The sequence below is a fragment of the Diorhabda carinulata genome, chromosome 6 (genome assembly GCF_026250575.1).
Source record: "Diorhabda carinulata isolate Delta chromosome 6, icDioCari1.1, whole genome shotgun sequence".
Classification (NCBI taxonomy): Eukaryota; Metazoa; Arthropoda; class Insecta; order Coleoptera; family Chrysomelidae; genus Diorhabda; species Diorhabda carinulata.
The window spans coordinates 20,420,497-20,445,168 of NC_079465.1; positions in this window are offsets into that span (position 1 = coordinate 20,420,497).

Here is a 24,672-nt window from a genome sequence, read left to right on the forward strand (position 1 = left end):
GTTAGAATTCAGGGACACATATAAATGCCTTATTCATGATAGTAAAAAATTAGATAATATTCAAAAATTTTATTACTTGCGAAGTGCACTAGGAGGAACAGCAGCGGCGTCCATTTCCAAAATCAAATATACGGCCGACAATTATGAAGTGGCATGGGCCACAATTTCAAAAAGATTTGACAATACTAAAAAATTAATATATGAACATATTAGAGCTATTTTTTCATTAGAAAATATACAAAAACCGACAGCTGAAAAACTACAAAATTTAGCTGACGATATTCACAAACATTTGGGATCTATTGAACAATTGGGGCAAAATATAACTAATTGGGATCCTCTACTAATTTTTTGGATTACTAATAAATTAGATACTAGCTCAAACCTTGAATGGGAAAGGGAAAATAGAGATCAGGAAGAATTGCCAAAGTTAGATAAATTCCTACAATTTTTACAAAAACGTTCCAATTTTCTTAATATGTTAGAATCAAAGAACAGTCTCAGTTTAAATAAATCAGATTCAAAATTTAGTAATGAGGAAAATAAATTCAATAAACAAAGTAGAGTAAGGTCATTGACCTCAAGTACATATACATGCTCCTATTGCAAGAAAGAGCATTCAATATATCGTTGTGCAGAGTTTCTCGGATTAACAATAACACAAAAAAAAGATTTTGTCAAAAAATCAAATCTTTGCCATAACTGTTTGCGTTCGGGTCACTCTGTCAAACAGTGTAAATTAGGGCCTTGCAAAGTGTATAAAGCTTGGCACAATACAATTTTGCATGAAAAACTCGAGATAGCGGACAACGCGAGCTCAAGTTCCGCAGCACTAAGCAGTGGCGTAGTGGTACCAGCGGCGGGGCAGGTGCTATTATCTACCGCCTGTTTACTCATTTCAGACAATTTCAATAATTTTCACAAAGCAAGAGCGTTATTAGATTGTGGTTCTCAAACTTCCTTCATAACGGAGGATTTGCAAAAGCGTTTGAATATTGCGACACATAAAACAGATCTTTCAATTTTCGGAATTTCAAACAATATTTCAAAGGTCAGTAAAAGGTGTAAGGTTTCATTTAAATCTATACACACCAATTTTAAAGCGCATGGCAATTGTTATATTCTAAAAGAGATTACAAGTGTGATGCCGTGTTGTCGAATCAACACGCAATCTTGGGCGATTCCAGGTGATCTAAAGCTAGCTGATCCACAATTCAATATTCCCGGACCAGTAGACATGCTCATTGGCGCGGACCTATTTTGGACAATCTTAAGCAATAACAAAATTTCGTTAGGAAAAAATATGCCGCTATTAATTGATACAGTGCTAGGTTGGGTTGTATCTGGGCAAATAAGTACTAACAACGTTGAAAAGGCTTCTTGTAATTTAAGTATAAACCAGGAATTATTAAATTCAATAGCCAAATTTTGGGAAATCGAGGAAATATCTAGCACGCGACAACTTTCTCCAGATGAACAATTTTGCGAGGACAATTTCATCAAAACTACTACCAGAGACGCGAACGGACGTTTTACAGTCACTATACCTTTGAAGCAACAACCTTCTAGTTTAGGTGAGTCGAAAGCTCAAGCCGAAAAACGTTTCTATGCATTAGAACGAAAATTCAGGAGAGATCCAATGCTGCACAGCAGATATATACAATTTATGAACGAGTATAAAGAGCTAGGCCATATGACAATTTGTAACGGCAATGATTCAAGCTTCGAATATTTCATGCCGCATCACGGAGTTTTGAGAGAAGAGAGTTTGACCACAAAACTACGGGTAGTTTTCGATGCATCAGCGCCCTCTAGCAACGGTCTATCCTTCAACAATATTCAAGTCATTGGACCCGTTTTACAAGACGATTTACTATCAATAGTCTTAAGGTTTAGGAAATATAACTATGTAGTTTCGGCAGACATAGTTAAAATGTACCGGCAAATTTCAATAACGCCCGAGCAAAGGCATTTGCAAAAAATTGTATGGCGCGAAAATCCGAGTGATAACCTGGAAGTCTACCAGCTAAATACCGTTACATACGGGCAAGCCTCTGCCAGTTATCTTGCAATACGCTGTTTAGCTAAACTCGCTGAGGATATTCAAGAAATGAACTCGGAAATAGCCGAAATCATTAAGCACGACTTTTATGTAGATGACCTGTTAACAGGTGCACCTACACTTGAGCATGCGCAATACATATGTAAAGCGATAAGTGACACTCTTAAATCGGGATGTTTCGCACTCCGAAAATGGTGCTCTAACGACACCAACGCGCTCAAAAATATAAGTTCAAATGATTTAAAATCCGATATACTAGAATTTGCGCATGATGGCAAAACAAAAACATTAGGCTTGATATGGGTTTGCAATAACGATAAGCTTCAATATAAAATTCATACCAATCCTATAGGTACAAAGGTCACAAAACGCACAATTTTATCTACTATATCAAAAATATTCGACATCCTTGGTTTACTAAGCCCATGTACTATTATCGCAAAAATGATAATGCAAAAATTATGGGAAAATAAATTAGCTTGGGATGACGCTATTCCAAAAGCTATATCTGAAAATTGGGTAAGGTTGGAGAAGGAGCTTCTTATTTTGAACGATCTTGAGTTAAACAGACAAGCTATTTGCAAGAATGCTGTTGAATTACAACTGCATGGTTTCGCTGACGCTTCGGAAAAGGCTTACGGAGCCTGTGTTTATTTGAGAAGTATTGATTCCGATCAAAAGGTTCATGTATCCCTGTTATGCGCCAAAGCAAAGGTGGCACCTATAAAAACAATACCAATCCCGCGGTTGGAATTATGCGCAGCATTGCTTCTAGCCCGCCTAACAGATAAAGCTAAAACTGCTTTGAAAATTCAATTCAAATCTTTCACACTTTGGTCGGACTCAACTATAACTCTAGCTTGGGTACGCACAAGCCCGAATCTGCTAAAAACATTCACGGCCCATAGAGTGGCAGAAATTCAGTCTCTCACTAAACACGCCGATTGGAGGCACATCCCCACCCACGATAATCCAGCAGATATTGCTTCAAGGGGAATATATCCTAGTCAAATTTTAAACTCTGATTTGTGGTGGCGCGGCCCTACTTGGCTAGCTAAGGACCCAAGTTTTTGGCCCAATGACAAGCTGGAGGTGGTTCATGATTTACCTGAACTTAAATCCAGTCTTCTGACCAATGTTGCGCCCCCTACTCTGAGTTTTCCCTTTGAACGTTTCTCAAATTTCTCAAGAATGCAACGAACAATGGCATACATTTTACGATTTAAGGATAATTGTCTTCAGAGAAATCGCAGAAGAGGCGGTTCTCTTACAGTACAGGAGTTAAGTGATTCTCTAAAATGTCTCATTCGAATTTGTCAATCTCAATCGTATTCTACCGAAATTGAAACATTGAAAAATAACAAGCCTTTGAGCTCCCATAGTAATCTATTAAGTCTTAGTCCCTTTCTAGAACCCGATGGTTTGCTACGCGTAGGAGGGCGACTAAAACATTCAAATTACTCCTTTGACAAAAGGCATCCAATTTTGATCAATTCAAAGCATCATTTTTCAAAGCTACTATTTTTACAAGAACATGAACGCCTATTGCATGGCGGCCCTCAGCTGCTCTTAAGCACTATAAGAGAAAATTACTGGGTTATATCCGGTAGAAATCTTGCACGAAAGACTGTTAAGAATTGTGTGAAATGCTTCAAATTCAATGCTAAAACCATACAGCCAATTATGGCCAACTTACCGCGCGATAGAACTAATCCTTCTAGTGCATTTTCAATAGTGGGAGTTGATTACGCGGGGCCATTTATGATTAACGATAAGAAAGGTAGAGGTTGTCGTTTAAGTAAATGTTATATTGGCGTATTTATTTGTTTATCAACTAAAGCAGTCCATTTGGAATTGATTTCTAGCCTTTCTTCAGAATCATTTATTCAAGCGCTATATCGTTTTGTCTCTAGACGAGGCAAACCATCAAAAATATTGTCCGACAATGGAACAAGCTTCGTCGGGGCACAGCGAGAGCTAAAGGATTTTCTAAAACATGGCAGCAACACTATAATCGAGAAATGTAGCTCTCAGAATATAGAGTGGAGTTTTATACCACCCTACTCTCCTCATTTCGGAGGTTTGTGGGAAGCAGCTGTCAAAAGCGTAAAGCATCATTTAAGGCGCGTTTTAACCCAAGTTCATTTATCATTTGAAGAATTTGCCACAGTTCTCGCACAGATCGAGGCGATTTTGAATTCGCGTCCTTTATGCCCACTGAGCTCTGATCCCAACGATTTTGGACCTCTTACCCCAGCTCACTTCTTGATTGGAAGACCAATAATTGCAGCACCTGATCAAGATGTCACCGACATAAAAATGAATCGACTTTCCAGATTTCAGCTCGTACAACAATTAGCACAGCACTTCTGGAACAGATGGAAATCTGAGTACATTGCGGAGCTCCAAAGACGCACCAAATGGAAGTCCAACCAAGGCCATCTAGTAGAAGATTCTCTCGTTTTAGTGAAAGGCGAGAACACTATGCCCACTCAGTGGTTATTAGGTAGAATCAGCAAGCTCCATAGAGGCCCTGACGGTATCGCTAGGGTCGCTTCTATAAGAACTCCCTCTGGAGAAATCATCAAAAGAAGCTTTCAAAAAATCTGCCCCCTTCCAGTTGACCTTTGAAAGCCATCCTTATGCTTTCAACGCGGGGAGTATGTTCACGCCAGAATTAATTCAAAACTCATGAAAACTGGCAACGCTGTCCGACCAACCGACTACTGAGCGAATGGAAGAAATGAGATATATAATAAGTTCTGTTGTTAAAGCTATGTAAAAAATTTTCTTACAAATAAATGTTAATGTGAACGTGTTAATAATAACTATAATACAAAACAAAAAGATAAGCCCTAACAACAGGAAAAGGACTTACTTGGACACTGAAAAGTACGTAGAAATACTAAAAAAAAGTAATGGAACATACGAGGAAATACTGAAGGCATATAAAGATGCCACCAGTAAAAACGACGATAACACCTCGATGCAACCATTCTGGTGGAATCCTGAAATTGAAAATGCCAGAAATGAATACAATAGACAAAGACGTAGATACACCCGAGAAAAACTCCCACCGCTAAGACAAAAGTGGGAAGACGGTATGAAGGTAAAAAGTAAACTACTAAGAAGATTAATTCTGCAAGCCAAAAAGAGATGTTGGGATGACCTCATGAAAGACCTTAAAAAACGAAATATGGGGTCAGGGTTACAGGATAGTGACGGGCAAGATGGCCAATAGAACACAAGGCCAACTTAGCGCGAAAAGGAGAAAAAAGATCCTCCGCACCCTCTTCCCGACAATAAGAGGGAGAATGATAAACAACGACGATGACGAACCCGCACTACACGAGGAACCTAAGAGTTTCACCAGTGACGAGCTCGATATAGCGATTAAGGATATTAAAAACGGCAAGGCACCAGGACCAGATGGCCTGCCAAACGAAGCTCTTAAAATCGCGGTGAAAACTAAACCGTTGCAAATCCTAAACTATTTAAACGAACTATTGAAACAACAACGGTTTCCCGACTGCTGGAAAACAGCGAGAGTCGTTCTACTTCCGAAGGAGGGTAAAGACCCAAACGAGGCAGGCAGCTACCGCCTTATATGCCTAATCAACTCTTTCGGAAAATTACTAGAACGTATGATTACAAATAGATTGGCTGAGGAGATCGAGAATAAGAACCTCTTATCTCCACACCAGCATGGCTTCCTACCCAAAAGATCAACGGTGTCGGCAATTAATGAATTAAAGGAAATGGTATGTAAAACCAGCCACAAATGGGGTGTACTTGTGGCGGTTGACATAAAAAATGAACTATCTGAGTGGCAGGAGGGTGACTTCCGGCATCATTTCACACAAGTGCACGATGGGTGTTCCGCAGGACTCGGTCCTTGGACCAGTCCTGTGGAACATTATGTACAACGGTATCCTAGAATTGGACTACGGCCCAAAAATTTCCACTATCGCGTATGCTGATGACCTCGTATTCTACATCGTAGGAGACAAAGAAAATGAGGTCAGGAATAGAGCAGAGAATACTGTAGCTCTAGCGGTCCGTTGGATAACAACAAACGGACTAAAAATTGCTCCACAAAAAACGGAGATACTGACGGTGAAGGGACCACGGAAAAAAAATGGCCCCTTCAAAATGGTATTGGAAAGACAAAGAGTCGAGGCCAAAAAGAAAATAAAATATCTGAGAGTGATAATAACTGGTTTCTAAACTAAACACACTTATTTCCAGCCATTTCTAAAAAATTTAAAAGAAGAAGTGATTATATGTTATATAAATACATTTTAGTAAGTAGCTTAAGGGTTGAATATAATATATTAAATAATTTCGGCGCTATCTGTTATTGGGGTAATTCGGCAACCAAATTTAAGAAAACACGTAATTCAAGCTACGACGTACAGTAAAAAAAGACGTGCTGTGGACGCCAACTCTCCACTGCCATCTATTGGTGGCGTCCACCTCGTCAAATGAATCCTCATAAGGTTAACTTACTATCCTATTCTTTATACAAAGCCACTATCTATCGTAACAATTTTAGGCACTTCTAGGCAAATGAAAAGCTATAATCACCGATGTCCTTTATGCAAATCAAATATTGGCTGAAGATTTGAGAAACGTAAGTTTTATATTAGTGCATTCAGATGCCTCAAATCACAATGGAATCGAAACTTATTCCTTTACTTGTCAGATTTTTTTCATACAAGAATGTAATATAGCTGAAAATTATTGAAGTAAAGGATTTGCCAGGAGTAACGTCTGACATAGTAACCAAATATATTGTAGAGGTCTTGAAAAAATATAATTTTGAAAGCAAGATATTAGAGTTTTGTGCCGACAACACCAGCACTAACTTAGGAGGCATGCGAAGAGCTCGGAAAATTATATTTTTAACAAGCTAAAAGGTACTTTGGTCGGACGAGAGGTTGTGGGAATTTGTTGTATATTTTAAACAATTCTATACAAACCGTGGCGAACTGCCTCCCAAATGATATATAAACTTTAATTACCACGATTTACTCTTACTTTTACATTTATACTGTGCGCGTCAATGAATTAAAAGAGTTTTGTAATTTTGTAGCCATAAAATATGGAAAACTTTTGGGTTACAGTGCTACGAGGTGGTTACCGTTACGACCAGCTATTGAGCGCATGTTTCGTAGCATGTTTTATCGCACAGTTTTAAAGATAGGACAAGATATTACTATGTTGGAAACAAATCATTTGTAAGTACCCTAAAATAAAAATTGCTGACAGGAGTACAAGTGCAAGTGTGTATCTGCCCCTGCAAGTTCGACAAACGCTAGAAGAAAGCGGCTTAGTTAAATCGAATATTTTCAAAGAAAAGTGGTGGAATTTTACAGCATATGTTCAATATCTGGAAGAATGGGAAGGCCATTTTGAGGGAATCGAGAAGTTTAATTGGATTACATTAAACATGAAACCTACCCAAGTAATATTTTTGACTTTAAGAAAGATTTAAAATCACTTACAAAGCTAGATATAAATTCTCTTAATAAAGCGTATAGGTTGTAATAACTGCTATGAAGTAATCTTACAACATTCTTAAAGCAAGAAGGGCCCACCTTTAAGATGCCTGTCACAGCTCAACTCAACTCAAAAATCAATGTTACAGCATTTAATATAAAGCAGCAACGTAACAGCAAAGATAAAACATGATATCAAAACCTCTTTAAAACACTTAGCTTACTCTTGCGACTTAATTCTTAGAAAAATTTTTTTGCAGTAATAAAAATTCCTAAAAGGACACAGGATTAGTATCTGTTGAAAAAAATTTTCTATGGATGCTATGAAATTTATTGTAGTTTGGTCAATTGAAATTGAAAATAATCTTTCAAAATTCAACTTGTATATAATATTTTTTCATTATATATAACAGTAGAAGTTGAACATTTGTAAAAAAATAATTATAACCCTAGAAATTATTAAGAAAGTTTCAAATGACAATATTACTACAAAATGGCCGCTACATAATCTTCAGAAAAAATGGCGAAAATAGAATAAAGCTGAAGTGTTCCTATGGGTATGCAATAACTACATATGACTGCCTTAAAAGTTTAATATCTTCTAGAAAATAAACCATAAAACAATTATATTTTATGATGAAACATAAATATCGCGTGGGTGTAAAAATACTTCTTCTTAAAGCAGCGATAAATTTATTAAGCTTTAAACAAGCAGCCGCCGCCGGCTATGGCTTGTCGGTTTTTCTCGATTATTCAGTTTTGTGAAACTATTAACTGCAAATAATTCAAGAAATCCACCAGTACCGTAGGAGTGCAAAAGGTGACTGTTATTTTCCTACTATTTATTCCACAGGATCCTTCTCGGACACCTGTTCCATTCTGAGCCTAAAACTTGTAGCTTTGGTATCCAGAGCTACTCGCAAAAATGACTACAGTGAATAATCATCTTCATCTCATCAAAACTCATCTCATGGTACAAAATCATATGTTGACACAACGTTAACAAAGCCTCCTCCCCTTACTTTTCCTAAACGAGAGCAAGCAATTATAATGCACTCTATCCCCAACACCGTTTTATTCGAATACATAAAATCTATAGGAGGTATCGTTTTCCCAAAAAACATTACATTCGCATCAAGAATGTCTAACAACCGTATTTGCATATATTGCATAACAGCAATTTTAGATGATCTTCTTAAAACTCACCAGAACATTTGCATCAACTCTACAATAATTCCTATTCGAAGGCTAATTTCACCAGCTAAAACGCATTTTAATATCGAATGTATCTCCAACTATCCTACACTCTGTTATCGAAAAAGTTCTCAAGGACATCGAACTGCAAATAGCTTCTCCTGTTTCATTCGTGAAATGTGGCGCGCTATGAGATGAATACGCTCATATCATGAGTTTCTGATTACTCACGGAGGCCCTCTCTGCCGTATATTTGTCTCTACTGACAAATTGGTATGTTTTCTCTGTAAACAGAGTGGACATACTGCCGACTCTTGCACCAATTCTACACTCCCAGTCTTCTTCACTATCACAATTACCAGCTACTACCTCACCACCGGTACCTCCTTTTCCTCCTGTTATCTTCTGAACTCCTGTCGAATAATTTATCAATAGCTGACCAAACTAATGCTGAACCACCATCTAACCCTATACTTCCTCCTTCATCTCATGGCCAGAAAAGAGCTATTTCCTCTGGCAGTAATGTTGATACCGCCAGTCAACTATCTCCCATAGAATCCCCATTACCAACAGACAACAAAATGCCCCATCCATCATATAAACCATCACACAACACAACTAAGCCCTGTAATAAAAAACCTAAAACCCTAGCCACCTAAAATCCTAAACTTACTCCCAATTCTCAAATCTCTATACAGAACCTCTATAAGAACAATCCGTCCAGTCTCACGCTCTCTGAAATCCGGTTCACGGCATTTTTAGAATACTCATACGGTAGTTCTGATCGTCTCAACGACGCTTTAGAATTTAGATCTATCACTTCTTTATGCTGAAAAAAAAGAGCAATTTCTGAAAAACCGTCTCACTCGATTCCAGAAAAAAATTAAGAGACAACTTAATCCTGGAAAGAATCCAACAATTAATATCAGATATGTGTCCTGAAATCTAAAACAACAACAACTCTAAAATAGATAAACTCCCTAAATTAAAAAACTATGAAAGATATCATTATGTTCACACCAACTGCGCGAGAGTTAGCGGTGGCGCACCTATTTTCATTTCTAGTGAACTATTTTCCTCCCCTCTCCAAATCGCTACAGATCTTGAGGCTATTGCACTTTCCACCTGGTGCCCAAATAATCTTACTATTTGCAGCTTATATATTTTTCCTAATTATCCTTTAAAAGAAATAGACTTCTCAACCTAATTTCTCAACTCCCCCAATCATACATTCTTGTAGGTGACTTTAACGCCTATAATACAATGTGGGGGTTCAATATTACCATGAAAAAAGGAAAAACTATCGAAAAGGTGATCATTGTACCGGCTCCTACTTGTTAAATACTAGATCAAATACACACCTGAATTTCTCATCCGGCACCTTCTTATGTATTGATCTAAGCTTTAGGGACCCCAAACTTGTCCCTTCACTAAATTGGCATACTGGTAATGATCTTTATGATAGCAACCATTATCCTATTATCATATCCTCCAGTATCCCTAATCAAAATTATACTTTATCCAGAAGGTATTGGCGCTTAAACTCTGCCCACTGGACTAGTTATACGTCTCAAACGGAGTCCAACCTATCGGAATTATCTCTCACAGATGATATAAACAATAACATACTGAGAATTACAGATGCTATACTTTGAGCTGCTAATCTGTTCATTGGTAGAAATAATATCTGTCACAAACAAAAAACTGTCCCTTGGTGTAACTTCAGCTGTGAAAGTGCTATAAAACAACAAAAAATATCATTTAATTTGTATCGTAGTCATAAAACACAAGAGAACCTTATTAATCTGAAAAGAATCAGAGCCAAGGCTAGATATATTATGAAGCAAAGTAAGAAATGTTCCTGGTAAAACTATGTGTCTTCTATAAATGTTAATACAAGTCCCACCCAACTTTGGAATGAAATTAGACAAATTCAAGGTAACAATTCCAATTTAAAAATTCCCTCTCTCTTCTTTAATAATAAAATAGTGAGTGAATATGAAGAAATCAGCAACATTCTGGCCAAAACATTTGAATCAAAATTTAAATGTAAAGTTAACTTCACACCACCCTCTATAGACAAAGCTACCTTCCCATGCTCTACGACTAAAACGCAAGATATTATCTCTCTTAACTGCGGATTCTCCTTCTTAGAACTTACCACAGCCCTTAGTAGCTGCAAAAATACTGCCTCCGGTCCTGATGACATTCCGTACATATTTCTTAAAAAACTCTCCAATACAGGTTTACTCAAGCTTCTAGAAATTTACAATTTAATATGGATCACCAATCAATTCCCTAACCAATGGCGTACTTCTACGATAATTCCTATTAAAAAGCCTGAACAAAATGTTACCTCCCTGAACTCTTTCCAGCCCATATAACTTACCTGTACCATGTGCAAATTATTAGAAAACATGGTTAATAAGCGGCTTCTATGGTTTCTCGATACACATAATTTATTCTCAAAAGAACAGTCGGGATTCCGAAAACATAGATCAACCCAAGACAATCTGGTTCTTCTCCAATCCCATATTTCTGGTGCCCTTAATAAAAAACAAGAGCTCATTGCAGCTATATTTAATATAGACTAACTTCACTAAATATCTCCGGACACATATTTCATTTTATTAGAAATTTTCTAACTTCAATGACATTCAAAGTCTTTGATAATGCAATTTTCTCGTCAACCTGTGTCCAGACTGATGGAGTTCCCCAGGGATAGGTTATAAGCCCCACTTTATTCAATCTATCAATAAACGATATTTGCTCTGATCTCTTGCCTCCCATCAAGTATGCCTTATATGCAGATGACTTGGTTATTTACTGTCATGGCACGTCTACTCCCAGTACAACTAATCTAATTCAGTCAGCAGTAAACACCCTAGGTAAAAATTAACTTTTTCAAAAACAAAAACCAAAATTATTAAATTTAGTAGACGACCACCTATATTATCCCCTACTATCCTCATTAATAATGACCGCCTTCCCGTTGTTGATCTCTGTAAAATACTTGGTCTAATATTCGACTCTAGGCTCACCTGGAAACAACATATTCGAGAAGTCAAAGGCGAATGCGGCAAAAGATTATACCTTATTAAAATCCTATCGCATTACCACTGGGGAGCAGACGAAAACTCTCTTATATAGGGCCATTATTCGCTCGAAATTAGATTATGGCTGTCACATATACATCTCGGCCGCAAAATCTGATCTCGATCTCCTGAATTTACTGCGAAGCTAATGAGACCCCTCTTTTGATCATACGGCAGCAAATTCTGCTTTCTTATGCAGCCTCCATATCATCTAACCCGCTCAATCCTGTCTACTCACTTTTCACATCAAACTCTAACACGCCACACAAATCCTCGACCTTGCCATTATTATAACCTATCCCTTTGATTTTATCACAGCTACTTGACGGCGTCAACCTCAAACAAACTAGTCCCCTTCCTATGCCCTCTACTCCCCTGTGTACCATCAACATTCCTAAATTCAAACTTTCCTTATGAGACACAATAAACATACCACACCCAAATAATTAATTATAAATGATTTTAATGATATAATAACGAATAACCACTTTGATTTAGTGTTATACACTGATGCATCCAAAAATGAAAGAGGAGTAGGCTGCTCTGTTACAACGCCACAAATTCGTACTTCGTACTTCAAACCAGCAGTTACTATGAAGATGCTTGAAGTGGATTCAAACACTAACACAATTGAAATTTGCAAAGGCGCAACAGAAATAGCAAAAAGTAAATATATTTTATAGGTTATGTCGTTACTTGGTCAAGATTCAATTCCCTCGTGGTTAGGTTTTAACTGTAGAATATTAACCGATCTCATTGAATTCCAGAAAATAGAATATCTCACTTATTAACTCTTCTCCTACCTCGTATGTTGTAGTGAATGAAACACTGATGGCAGAACAATGTAACCAAGATCGGATCACTGTAACATATGATTTAGCTATTGCTAAAATGGCAATGCAAATCCAGGTAAAAGAACATCCCAAATTTGATAATATTTATATCAATTTGGGTGCCTTTCACATGCAGATGGCATTTTTCAAAGCTCTTGGGAAATTCATAGATTCCTGCGGATTGGTTGAAATTCTTGTTCAAGCTGAAGTATTAGCTGGTGGTTCGACTAACAGCTTTTTGGATAGTAAGCATTTTAATCGATGCAAGCGTTACATTCGCTAACTGTTGCTGCTTTACAAACGCTACACTTTCACCAGTATTAATCAACAACTAATGTATCTTTGGAAATGGTGGAAAAGTTATGACAGACAACAAGGGAAACCGAATTGTTTAATAGAATAGTATCTAACGTTAATGATGCTGTAGAATTACCACAGACTTTAAATACATTAGATGAGGGGCATAAAGAGTTCTGCAGACAAACTTTAGCTGGCGATAAAGGGAAAACTGCTCAATACTATTATTTATACTGCGAATTCGTTGATTTATTTTTTCGTTTACGTATACGCACATGCAACATTTAATTGTATATTGACTCGATTTTCAATATTTGTGATTTATTCTTTGGACTTAACCAACCATACTATCTCGGAATAAAATTTTTAATTTTGTATTAGAGTGTATCACTGAAGTTCTAAATAACAAAGATAGAAATAAGAAAGTTTTATTGAAGATGGAGCGAGACATTTTTGGGCGATTATTGGCGGTTAGCATAACAAAAAAAAATAAATATAGAATTCTGTTCAACCTTTCCACTCGCACCGATGCCACCCACTCTTTTCTCGTATGATGGTGGAATGTTTAAAACTGATAAGTCAACATTAGCAAAAGCATTGACATCAAACGTCGAAGTTTCTGAACTAACACAGATTGATGTGGAAATAATCGATGGATTTTACTATTTGTACTTAACTGGAGCCTCAATGCCACAAACTTTTGAAAAATCGATGCTCATAAAAATTTGTTCGTCGAAAATATATATATATATATATATATATATATATATATATATATATATATATATATATATATATATTTTCAAGAGATTGACGTTCCATTTAATATTTCTGGCCCTCAGATTTTTTACGCAGTTTAAAAAATTACCGATTCAAACAAGCATTGGTTCAGTTTTTATCAGTCTAGGGATAATGATAATTTAGTTAAAATTATCAAAAATAAAAAAAAAATTTTAACTGTTCACAATCGTTGTTACTCCTATGAAGCGCATCAAAATCGAATGAAAAAAATGAAGAAGATGAATTCAGTAGAAATTGTTTATAACGACCGCCAAGGGGTCAGAGAAACCTGGTCATTATAACCGCTGGTCGTTATAACCACCCCATTGATAAGCGTGATAAAATTTTAGAAGAGAGAATAAAATACAAGAGGGAATAAAATACAAAAAAGAGGGAATAAAATACAAGTGTAAAATTAGCATTACATGTATTAAAATTAAATATACATACATATACATACATATATAATATTTAGTGTAATGATATTTAGTAAACAAAATACAAAGATGAATAAAATAAAGGAAACTACATACATATGTATCTAAAAGAAATCTGTGATAAGTTTTTGCTTGACGCTGTGTTTTTCGTAGTAAATTTTTTCGATTTCTCTTTCCACGACCATCAGAGCATCTTTACGTGTGGCTTTGGCTCTTCCTCAAAAGAAAAAAAAATTCTCACCGTTGACAGCGCCTTCATTGCAGAGCTGGCCGAAGGAGGAAGAAATTCCGCTGATGACGTTGAATCTTCCGCTTCATCTTCTTCTGAGGAATGATTTTCATTTGAGTGAGAAGCTGATGCTATTATCTCGACGTCAATTAGCTCTGACGATGTTTCGATGTTTTCATCGACAGCAGCATATTGATTAAAATCGATATTTATCCTCATTTCGGGAGGTAAATTAATATTTTCTGGCCAATCCGCCAGATTTTCGGTAATCGACGTTGAATTGGATTCTGAGTTATCAGAGCTAAGAAATCCTCCATGACGGAAACAATTTCTTATTGTGTCACCGTCCACTCTATCCCAAGCTTTTGAGACCATTACTATTGCTTGTAGCAAATTATCGTTATTTTCAATATTTCTTTCAATATTGTCGATCATTTTCAATACCAATAGCTTCCTGAAGTTAACTTTTAGTGCCTTTATGACCCCTTGGCCTTGGTCCATTGGTTGAAGCACAGATGTAGTGTTTGCTGGCAGGAAAACTAATTTTATGCATTTTAGAGATGCCACATGAGGATGTGCTGGACAATTATCAACTAAGAGTAAAATTTTTTTGTTTTCCCTTCTTAGCTCTCCATCCCACTCGCGCAAAAGTTTTTCAAACAACTGGGATGTCATCCATGACCTTGTGTTGTGTTCATATTGCACTGGTAGGTTCTTAACGTTTTTGAAACACCGCGGGTTTTTTGATTTTCCGATGACCACTAACTTTTTTTTAACACTCCCTGTCAAATTAGCCGCAACTAGAACAGTGACACGGTCTTTCGAGTGTTTTCCACCAGAGCATTTCTCGCGCAAAAACTTGAAAGTTTTGTCAGGAGTGAGTTTGTAAAATAGCCCGGTTTCGTCGCAGTTGAAGATTTCTTCATCCACGTAGCCTTCGCGAATTTTCGGCCAAACGTTACCAAGCCAATGATCCTTCACCCCTGCAGGAACAGCTGCCGATTCACCTGACATTTTTGCGAAGACGATATTATGGCGATTACGAAATCTCTGAACCCACGATGGGTCGGGTCTGAAATCTTTGTTCAGCATTGCGGAAAATTCTCGTGCTTTTGTAAGTAAAATCGGGCCGTTAATAGGAACGTTTTTCTCCCTGTGCTGTTTAAACCATTGAAGTAATGCTTTGTCTAGATCGGTGTGCTGAGTCCTTCTAACTTTCTTAACCAAAAAAGATTCCTCTTCAAAACAACGTCTTATTTTTTCTTTGTTTGCCCACACAGTGGATATCGTTGAGTGGGAAACACCGAACTCTTTAGATAACATCGTATTAGACTCACCTTCTTGCAGTCTCCAAATAATGTTTGCTTTTTCTTCAATTGTCAACGATTTTCTTTTGGACATCTTGAACACTTGACACTGAGCTCGCCCTTTGAAGCACAAGAACAACTGATGGGAAAAGTAAACAAAATAACAACAGAAAACACCCCACCCAGTCTTCCAAATTTCGTGGAATGAACTGAGTAGTGACTGCGTTCTTCCTTTCGACGAAATGCCTACGTTGTTTACATTCTGTAGGTCGCTATAGCCGATTTAACATCGGGAAATTTCCCAAAATTACGTTACTATAACCGATGTATTCGTTATATCCACTGTCGCTATATGCGATATATTTCCTTTAAGAAAGCATACTGAACCAAACTTTTTCCAAGAATCACGTCATTATAGCCGGTACGTCGCTATAACCGACGTCGTTATATAAAGTTTATACTGTATATGTGTAATCATGAAGAAGCGGATACTCGGATAATTTTTCATGCATCCAGAGTAACACCGGGATCAAAGGTTCTAATTAAATCTTCCGATACTGACGTTATGGTTATTTTGCTTGGAAACATACATAAATTGGAACTATCAGATGTTTGGATAGCAAGTACAACAAATAAAAAAAAATTCTAAAGACCTCGATTGCATTAATTGTACGGAATTGGTCAAAAAATTAGGAACAACACTATACCGAAGCCTACTAGGTTTCCATGCGTATACTGGCTGTGATTACACAGCGGCATTTTATCAGACAGGTAAAGTTCGGCCATTAAAACTGTTCTCCAAAAATGAATCATACTGAATCATATTTGCGTCATTACTAGATGAAGCGGATATTTTCATAAATGAAATCATGAGTTTACCTCTCAAATGTATAGTATAAAAAATTGCACTAGTGTGAATAATACCAAGTATCGCATTTTTATGAAAATTTAATCCGCAAAAGAAAATAATGAGCACTTTTCGAAAAAAGTAAAAAGCTATGACTCTAACAATCTAAAAAATTTTACTGATCAAGATTGCTTAAAATTGCGCCCTGAAAATTGTGGTTGGCTCATAGAAGATGATCATTTTAAACCAATTGGATTTGTTGGATAATGGAGATGGAGAAGAATTAGAATCTGATAATCAGTATTCAACTTCCGATTATTCAGATAATGAATAATAAAAATAACAATAAATATTTGAGTTTAATTTTTTTATGTATTTTTTATGCTTTGTAATAAACGGTTCTAACAACATAAATGTATTAAATTTTTTTTCTATATTGATTAATTTTTTTATTTGTATACAATTATTTTAAAAGTAAGACTTATTCTTTCCCGCTTTACGGTATTTATTTAATTTAAAATAATAAATAAATTATTCTCTATTTAATCTTAAATAAAAAATATAGATTTTTTCATAATTTTTTAATTTTACAATTTAGCTTTAAAATGATTGAGAATTTTGTCGAATTATTTTTTTTATTTATTTATCAATATATTAATATAATGATATATTAACTTATTTATTTTTGATTTTTGCATAGCTGTAAGTACGTATAGTGTGAAATAATATAAAAATTGTGATCGAAATTAGTTATAATAAATTGGAGATCAAAATTAATGACAAGTGTAAATAAATGCTGTCTCTGTCACTCACATGTACACGAGCATGCGTACTTGGATATATTCAACGGTCAGGTAGCTTTCAGCTGCTATGTTGTGTCTTATTCTACCACACGGACTTCGGACGCTCTACTTTCTCTCTCACACCTATCAGATGGCTAAAACTCTAAAATTTTTTAGCTAGTCAACAGTATTTTAAGTATGATTTTTTGCAGGCAAATCTATATGACCGATTTTGAAATGAAATAATCTGAAATTTTATATAACTTTCGATAAGTTAACAGAACGATGGAGTCACCTATATTGACTTACCTGTTCACATCGGCTTGCCAGGTAGCCATACACAGAAATGAGTAGGCTTGCCTACTGAGGCATTTTCTGTGTGTTAAAAACTAACAATGAAATAAAATTCATTTGGTTATCAAAAGAATGAAAGTGATGAAAAAAAAATCGATTAAAGTTAATTTAATAAAAAATAGCCATGAGCACTTTTAGATAGGCAAGTAATTATAGGCATAATTGTTTATAAATTATATTTGATACAAAATATGTCTCATCTGGTTATCAGATCGGTGAAGGTCGATCTCCCACAGGCTCTTAGATTACTAGATATCAAGCAAAAAACAAGAAAATTGCCTTAAATTTATTTGAAAATTTTAGGAAATGTTTTTTTAAATTAGTATTAAAAGCTGGTAGTACTTTTAGCGAAATAGACTGTGACGACTTTTTTAAACGAATTTTGAGAAACAGCACCAAGAGAAATATAACAAAAAAGAATTAAGTCAAAACATAAAAGTAGACCACGAAATCTGAAATACAAGAAACAGAAGGTTTAAGAGGAAGTAAAGCAGCCAACAGAGGAAGCTGATGAAGTTGAGCAGCATATTGAAGAAGCAGGAAATGCAGGGACAGAAACTCGATACTCTCAACTTAAATTGTGATTCGGATGAGGGAGTTGATGAAGAGCCTTTGTTCTCATCAGACCATTCTGAATTTTGCCCCGATGAAATGTCTACAGACGAAACCTCTATAAGTGACACTGACAATCTCCATACACATCGGATCCCAAAAGTGAAGAGCAACAGTGGACGTCTCGATGGAATGGAGGTGTTTCCAGAGACAACGGCAAAACCTCGAAAACGGCTTAGATGTCAACAAAAATGGGCAAGGACTATAAGCAAGGAAAAGAGGGCTAGGGGCGAATCCTATGTCTCTTCTCGGAAGAAAGTCATTCCTGCTGTCCAAATGAAACCCCCGTGCCAAAACTGCAGGAGCCAATGCAACGAAAAAATCTCGGAAGAGGAGCGAAATAGGATTTTTTCAGCCTATTATGCATTAGGAGAATACAGCAGACAAAGGGATTTTATTCACGCCAACACTGAAAAATTGACTAAAAAGCGTGTAACAGCCGATAATTCAAAACGTAATTTTACCGTCACATTCTATCTTCCCAGCCAGGGAAAAAAAGTTAAAGTGTGTAAGACAATGTTCCTCAATACTTTGGGCATTAAAAAAGGTGTTGTAGACATAGCGATGAAAAAGCGAACCACAGAAAATACAAATCAAGAAGATAAGAGAGGAAGACACATCAAGAAGCAAACTCCACCAGCTATTGTTCAAAATGTAAAAGCACACATAGAAAGTTTCCCTGTCATGCCGTCTCATTACTGTCGTGCAACCACCAAGCGCCTTTACCTGGATCAGAGTCTAAACATTAAAAGAATGTTCAACTTGTACATTCAGGTTTGTAGTGAAAATGGTGAACCGAAGGCAACTTTACCTTTTTATCAAAAAATTTTTAACGAATGCTACAATTTGGGATTCCATCATCCAAAAAAGGATCAGTGCCGAGTTTGCTCTCATTACACCAATGCTTCATCAAACGAGAAAGAAACCTTGAAGGAAGAGTATACAAAGCACTTACAGCTAAAAGATAGAGCTCGTGCCGAAAAAATGAAAGACAAAGAAGAGGCACAAAATTCTAATGGGGAATCTGTATGTGCTAATTTCGATTTGCAGCAAGTACTTCTCGTACCATCTGATCCTGCTAATAATGCTCTATCTTATAAACGAAGACTCGCTACCTACAACTTTACGATATACACACTGAACTCCCAGCAAGGTTTTTGCTACATGTGGGACCAGACCCAAGGAGGTAGAGGAAGCTGTGAAATAGCAAGTTGCGTTCACTTGTTTTTAAAAGGCCTCCCCAGTAACGTAAAAAACGTAGTATTTTACAGTGACAGATGTGGTGGGCAAAATCTTAATCAGTTCATCGCAACAATGTTCATGATTGCTGTGCAGGAGCTACAAAATATATCAGTCATCGATATGAAATTTCTAGTCCCGGGCAACACACAGATGGAGTGTGACTCTATGCATTCAGCTGCAAAAAGTAGGCAAAGCGTCGTGGCCGGAAGACTTGAAGCAGATCGCAAGAAGCGCAAGAAGAAAAGGGGACAAACCCTACCAAGTGTTCGATCTTCAGATCGGAAATATCAATGATTAGAAGCTTTTTATGAAGGAAAATCTCACGAACCGGAAGAAGTGTGAAGACTCAGAGGAAGTGCGGTGGCAAAAAATGAGCTGGATGCGTTTCGAAAAATCCGAACCGTATAAGATGAGATTCAGGGAGAATTTTGATGAACCATTTAAAGTCTTAGATTTTAATAAAAGAAGCCGTCGGCACACATTGTCACAGCTGAAGCAGAGGTATCACCAGCCAATCCCAATCACCTCCTTGAAACACAGGGATCTGGTTTCCTTGTTCTCGCTAAAGCCCCCAGCACTCGGAGATAGGTACAAACAATTTTACCTAGATCTGCCTCATGATGGAGATGTCGGCGAGCCCGAATGCGATTTTGATGCTTCTGACAACGAAAATCTATAATTTGTTATTACTATTTTGTTTTTGCTCAATTTTTATTTTTAACTTTGTAAATTTAATTAAAAAACATCGTTTGATTTTATGGATTTTGATTTGTTGCTTGTAAAAAAATATTAACATTACTGTAAATAAAATTTTATAAATACTAAATAAACTATTCATTTACTACCCTGCTTGCTAAATGTTTTTGAATTATTTAGTTTGACTCTAACATTGTGCTGTGAAGGCTTCCTGAATTGGATATGAAAAATCATTTATTAAAAACAATATTGATCATTTGGTATGTAAGTATTTCTAACTCAATATCAAAAATATCCTTATTGCTAAAACTAGGTAACTGATTTTTTTTAGGATACATTAAATTTCTGTTTTTCGTCAATTCTTACAAAATTGTGGTCAAAACGAGACATAAATACTTCTAATTAAACATAATCCAGAAATGGTAGTAAAATAACTTTTAGTTTAGTCTCCACAATCTTCCGAAATCTTAGCAAAACTTTAATTTGCGTTTTTCTCGAAACAGCTGAATTGTAGTTACCTAGTTGTTGTATTGACCCCACGATTTATTACTAACATTCAAATATTATAAGATGTACCTATATCTGGAAGAATCTGGTAACAACCTGAAGGTAACTGCCGGATATTTTCAATATTAATGTCCCGAGTGCATGTCAAATTGTCGATAATTTAATTTTCTCGAGTGCGCGAATGCGCACAAGAGGAAATTATGAGACAATTTGACATGCACGAGAGGGCATTTTGGCAGACTATTTCCTGAGAAAAATTTAATTTAAAATAAACTTAATTCTGTGTTTAAAATTTGTTATTCTTTAAATTATAATAAGAAGTGGTGGAAGCAGCATAGAAACACCATCGTCGGCCTCCAGTAAAGTTGTATATTCTAATTGCATTTTCAATAATTGTTCCTTTTCTTAAAATATAAAATTAAAACCAAATGATGTTTATTAATCCTAGACGAAAATTTGGCACTAGTGCAAATTATCGATAATTTTCACTAGTGCAGTATTATCGCTGAAATTTGATCGTTGCTAGGTAAACATAAAATATTACAGCTTTTTGGTTGGCTTAAATTTTTCGAAGGAAATAGTCAATATTAATGTCCCGAGTGCATGTCAAATTGTCGATAATTTAATTTTCTCGAGTGCGCGAATGCGCACGAGAGAAAATTATGAGACAATTTGACATGCACGAGAGGGCATTTTGGCAGACTATTTCCTGAGAAAAATTTAATTTAAAATAAACTTAATTGTTCCTTTCCTTAAAATATAAAATTAAAACCAAATGATGTTTATTAATCCTAGACGAAAATTTGGCACTAGTGCAAATTATCGATAATTTGCAGTAGTGCAGTACTATCGCTGAAATTTGATCGTTGCTAGGTAAACATAAAATATTACAGCTTTTTGGTTGGCTTAAATTTTTCGAAGGAAATAGTCAGTATAATTCTGTGGTCGGCGCTTGAAAGGTCATAAGTCGTTTTTTACGTAAATGCAGTATTTAGTCAAGATACGTTTAGAAGAGTTTATATTTTAGACAGTTAATAGGATCTAAGTCTATATACGTTGTAAAGTTATAAAAATTAGGTACAAAAAACATGTATAATAATAAAAGGGTAACCGCGAAAATGAAAACGTCATAATTAAACATAAGCAGTGAAATATTTGTAATATATAACAGTTAAAACAAAATATAAATACTCCTATTACCTTATTAGTAAAGTTTTTTCAATGTTTTTCAATTATAAGTCAACTTATTTCCTTTAAAGGGCTTGCTTTTTGAAATCAAGGCTGTATTAGTTATATTTATGGCATTTTAAAAGCTACCTTTCTGATCAAATAAAAACGTATGTCGACTTATTTCGTTTTAAGCGTTTAATAATGTAAAATAATCTAGAATAAGTTCACTTACCTATAGTATAGATTTCTGTTTTCTTCCTTTATTAAAAAGTTAAGTATCTAAAAAGTGGTGGGCATGACGGGGACGCGAGGTAAGACGGGGTCACGCACACATACAAGAAACTAGACTCTTGCGAACAGAAAGCAATAAGCCAATAGGAAGCAATACTCGATCAACCGTCAGCGCGACAGAAACAGTGAGTGGGAGTGCAGGCGTCTTTTTTACAAACGAAAATCACGTTGAGTGTCTCGTCGATCTAATTTTACGCAGTTAAAAACATCTTTACTGTAAGGTAATTATGACTACCCAATTTATGTCTTTTTCGTATATGGTTGTTAGTGTTGTTTACTTTGTTGTGGTAGGTATACTTAGACAAAAGTTCAGTTAATATCTTTTTTTGAGAAATTATTTTTTTCTAAATTAGCCTTTGGGGTAAGACGGGGTATTGGGTATGGGGTAAGATAGTGTATAGGGGCAACATGGGGAAGTGGGTCTTGTTTATGTGTTTATGTGTAATGTTTATAAATAGGTACGTGCCTAATACGATTTTACTTTTCAGGTAAAACAATAGTACGTTCATACAAGAAAAAAACTAAAAGAGGAGAGTGGTCAACAATTTCCATGAAAACAGCTATAGATAAAGTATTAAGTAAAGAAATGAGCTACCGAAAAGCCTCAGACTACTTTGGAGCGATATGTTAAGAAAATGAAAGAAGATGGTGAATTTACAATTGGTGTACCTTTGGGCCCTAAAAAACATATATTTACAACAAAAGAAGAAGACAAGATTGTGGCATATCTAAAACATATGGAAGAACGTCTTTTTAGGCTGACAACTCTCGATCTGAGACGTCTAGCATATCAACTGACTGTGAGAAATGGTAAAGCGCGCAATTTTAATACTAATAAGCAGATGGCAGGGGATGATTGGCTCAAAGGTTTCTTAAGACGTCGTCCAGATTTATCCATTCGTAAGTCCAAAGCTACTTCAGCAGCTAGAGCAATGGGTTTTAATAAAGTGGCCGTTAGTAAATTCTACCAGTTGCTTGGAGAGATTTATGATAAGCATAAATTAACTCCTGACAACATATATAATTGTGACGAAACTGATATCTCCGTTGTATCTAAAACCAAGAGCAAAACATTGGCCATGAAAGGGCGAAAACAAGTAGGCTCGTTATCATTTGCAGAACGCGGCCAGACTATTCCAGTAGTAATATGTTTTAACGCTGCTAGAACTTACATGCCTCCATTGATGATTTTTGCGAGGCAACGAATGAAACCAGAATTGTTAGATCACGCCTCACCAGGTACTGAAGGCGTTTGCAATGCTCGAGGCTGGATAACTACTGAAATATTTTTCACTTGGTTCAAAATGTTCATCATAGGAGTTACTCCTACTAATCATGTGTTACTGCTTCTAGATGAGCATGTAAGTCACACTCAAAATTTGGAACTAATTGATCTGGCACGTAAAAATGGAGTTATTATACTTTGCTTTACACCTCATTGCGCACATAAAATGCAGCCAGCAGATGTTGCATTTATGAGGCCACTCAGTACATATTATGACCATGCTGTTTCGGCCTGGTTGAGATCACACCCAGGGCGTGTGGTAACTGTATTTCAGATAAGTGAAATATTTGGAAATGCATATATTCAGGCAGATACAATGTCGACAGCAATCAACGCATTCAGAAAGTGTGGCATATGGCCGTTTAATGAAAATAATTTTACGAATGCAGATTTCATATCTGCTGCAACTACTGATATACAAAATATTGAAAACTTGTCGAGGGTAGAGCAACAGAGAGATACAGAAGCCGAAGAACCTCAATATGAGGTAGTTCCATGCGTGCCTTCAACCACAGTAGTCACGACTATATCTTCAATGGCTTCAACATCCCATCCTGGACCAGTTACAACAGAATCATGCACTCCAGTTAGAATAGATTTTATCACCGAATGTACAGAGCAAGTCACACCTGATGTGACTAAAAAACCTGCTTCGGAACCTAAATCTGAATCTTCTCTTGTTTCTAAATCTCCCATCCGTGCGGTGTGCCGAGATCTTGCATCTAGCTTTGAAAATGCATCCCCTGGTGATGATTTTGCCAATCCCTTTGGTCCAACAAACTGAAAAGGGGAAGCAATAACGAGAGGAAAAACAGACGTTATTACTTCAACTCCTTATAGAAATGAGCTGTAGAATTTGAAAAAACTGAGCCAAAACGAAAAGTTACGATGAAGATACAATTTGTCTCTATTGTAATGATGAAAATAATAGTTTTCTGAAATCATCCGAAGGTTGGGTAGGCTACCAGCTTTGTGGACGTTGGGCTCACAATGGTTGTGCTGGTGTGGATGATGAAAACACCGAAGAAATTCATATTTGTATTTATTGTGATAATAATTAGCTTACCGCATGGTAAGGGGCAAGATGGTTTTTCGAAAGTTCCTATTAAATCAGTTATTTTTAAAAAAATGCTATAAGTTCATCTCCCAAA